The following is a 3,678-nucleotide window of genomic DNA, read 5'->3' as shown; positions in this document are numbered from 1 at the left end:
TTCCTCCCCTGAAAACATTGAAAACAGTGAAAAAGCCGTAGGGGTATGAACTCACCGGACAAGATACGAGACGGTTTGGATGCTAAGAGTTGATCCGGAACTTGTCAACACATGAGGTTCCTAGTTATGATGTAAAGATACACATTTGTATCTAATTAGGACTTAGATTGATTGTCGGATAGGGACCAATGCTTCAGGTCGCGATAACACTCCGATACAAGTGTTTAGTGGGACCCGGGTGGCGTTTAGGGACATGAGTTACACAAGGGATTTGGGAAATGAGTTGGGACATCAAAGGAACACTCCCCTTATGGGAGTTTACGGCCTAAACACCCATCCCCATGAGTTTACGGCCGTAAACTCATGATGGGTGGTTTATGGTGCAAATTTGACTTCCAACACTTAGGGGATAATTTCTAGACTTGGTTTAAGGACTTGGAATGATTATAAAACATAAATTAGACCCCCTTTATGGGAGTTTATGGCCTAGCATAGCTCCATGGCCGTAAACCCCTATTTTTCCAAGAAAATGATGTTAAATGGTGCTAGAACAAATCACATGTGATTGGTAGAATTAATCCAAGGCCTAACATGAGTTTGCATGAGATTTTTGGGGTGTTTATGGAGTTTACGGCCCATGAAACCCCTTTCATGGCCGTAAACTCTAGTATATGGTGTTCGAAGGTGTTTTAAGGTCTAAAACTTGCATGAAAGGACTTCTAAAATTCATCTAAGGGCCTTAGGGGTGTGTAGTTTGCATTCTAACAACAAAAATTTTGGAGTTTACGGCCCAAGAACATGTCTTGGCCGTAAACCCTTAGAAACCTCACAAATGATGTGTTTTAGGCCCTCAAAGTATTTTTGGTTGGTCCCTTGATTTATTTTAAGGCTTTTGGTGGTGTTGGATGGCTTTCTAACACCTTAGAATGAGATTTATGCCAAGTTTTGTGGAGTTTACGGCCCAAGAACTCTCCTTGGCCGTAAACTCATCTAAGTCCCTCAAAATTAATGTTTCAAGTGTCCAAATGCAAGAATCAAAGTCCTATAATTCATATATAAGCTATAGGGGTGATTTGGAAGGGTTTAAGGGCATGAAAACCCTCATTATGTGAGTTTACGGCCCAAGAATGATCCTTGGCCGTAAACTCCTCCAAACATCACAAAATGAAAGTATTACATGTTTAGATTACATATATTAAAGTCTCATAGCCATATCCAAGGTCCAAACTAGTCAAGGAAGGGTTTAAAGGCTCAAAACCCCTTATATTTGGTGTTTACGGCCTAAGCATCTTCTTAGGCCGTAAACTCACACACATTGTCCAATTTCATGTTTAAATCTCGAATTTGAAGGCTAAAGATGCTATAGATTAAAGCTAGGGAGTTACCTTAAGGATTTGAAGCCTTAAAATTGAGTTTTGGACACTAAATCTTTGGATTTTGGAGAGAGGTTAGAGAGAGAGTAGTGAGAGAAGGAAAAAGCTTCAAATGAAAGCTGAAACTCGTTTATATAGTTCCCAAAATTTGCACGCGGTGGAATTCTACCCGATACCGACGCTAAACGCGACTTTTGGTCGCACCCGATTGAGTTTCCGTCACCCGACGGGAACATTTTTAAAACTTATAAAATAATGATTTTGGGCGAAAAACATAAGTTCCTGAGTGCTTTAGACACTCATTAGGATAAAATAAACATATAAATTATACAAATAATTTCCAAAGAGAAATCGGAACGAATCCGATAACGGCGACTTTTTCCGGGTAGAACGGGTTTTGGCGACGAACAAATTTCGGGTTGTTACAGCAAACCTGCGTGTCACTATCTACTGCTAAAGCGGAATACATTCCCACTGCATCCTGCACATCACAAGTGATTTGGATCCAGAGTCAACTTCGAGACTATGGACTCAATATGAAGAAGATCCCACTATATTGTGACTCTGAAAGTGCAATTAGGATCTGTCATAACCCAGTGCAACACTCTAAAACCAAACACATAGCACTGAGGTATCACTTCATCAAAGATCATGTGGAAGATGGAAACATCGAAATACACTTTGTTAGAACCACTGATCAATTGGCCGATGTCTTCACCAAAGCTCTTCCTGAAACGACCTTCAATAAAATTCTACAAGGCTTGGGTATGATGGTTGCAGAGTCGGTCCCAAATCCTCAAATTTCTACTTAAGAATCAAGAACCGAACGAGACAGACCGCTCTGTTGCTCTCTGCTCTGGCGCTTTAACGGAACCGAAACAACCAGAGCGCTCTGTTGCTCTCTGCTCTGGCGCTTTAACGGAACCGAAACAACCAGACCGCTCGGTCTCTTTGCCCTGGTGAAATAAAGGAACCAAAGCAACCAGACCGCTCGGTCTCTCTCTGCTCTGCTAAAATAAAGGAACCGAAGCAACCAGACCACTCAGTCCCTCTCTGTCTTAGTAATTTAAAGGCACCCACGCAAACAGCACGCTCGGTCTCTCTCTGCTCTAAGGATTTACTGAACCGAACGAGACAGACCGCTAAGTTCTTCTCAATTCTGAAATTGTCACCGAAATACACAGATCCATCGGTCTATCTCTGCTTCCTAATTTTTTATGTTGTATCATTTTCTCTTTCTGTTTTTATTTATTTTTCATAAAATTCCAAAATTACAAAAACACTTTATCTTTCTGGTCGGTGTACGTTTTGCACAGGTGCACACAAGCATCTCCTTCTGTAGTGTTTACCCAGGTATGTTTTATCTTTATCAGACTAGTTAGACGTCCCTAGAAGCATGCTGCTGTATGTTGTCGCAAGCCTCTATGACCTCGAGCATGCCTTAATGATTCGATCAATACCTATCGTTTCTTCCCAATCAGGCTACTTTCTCACACTCGCTCTAGAGCTACCTTACTCTACTCATCTGAAACGTGAGTTGCTCTGCTTTGTCCCTATTCTGTAGCAGAAGGTACGTTCGGTCTCTTACCCATCTCCTCATCTTCTTCATTTACATTCGATTCCCCAAAGTAACCCTTGATGCTTTCGGTCTTTACCACTGAGGCTTATGGTTGCACAACATCTGTGTTTATGATCTTGGATTCATTTACCACGGTCTAAGTGAAACCCAAAATCCAATACCTGAAATGAATTAGCGGTGAGTGATAAACTCAAGCTATTACTTGGAAATCTCATTTTCCTTTTGCGTCATCTTTTATGAAATTGTCTCCACCTAAGACATTTCTTCCCAAAGAGGTCCAGTTTATTTTTTCTTTGAGATTTCTGTCTATACCATTCACGTCACGAAATACTTCCCTCCTACCTGTTCAACAGATCACATCGATCTCACAGGTATCTCTACCAACACTCAGTTTTATGTTAAGACTTGATGTTCGATTTGAGTTCAGCCACCCTTCAGCCCATTATCAAAAGATGCCTTTCATTGTTTGTTAAAAGACAACTGATCGTATTTCTCGGGAAACCACACAAGCACTTCAGGTCACTCTTGGCCTTGAAGGAAGCGATTCTTGCCCGGAATCTTCCGCTTTCTGTCTTCTTAATAGACAACACTCACATCCCAAACACCTTTGATTTATTTCTTTATCTTTCACACTCTTATGCACAAGAATTTCAAACGGTACAAAAAAAATGATTTGGGCGCGTGCAATTGATTCCTTTCACACCCACGTGTGCTGACGTATTCCTG

Source organism: Lactuca saligna, chromosome 3, assembly GCF_052625555.1.
Source record: "Lactuca saligna cultivar CGN05327 chromosome 3, ASM5262555v1, whole genome shotgun sequence".
Lineage (NCBI taxonomy): Eukaryota > Viridiplantae > Streptophyta > Magnoliopsida > Asterales > Asteraceae > Lactuca > Lactuca saligna.
Note: the sequence above shows the minus strand (reverse complement) of the source record.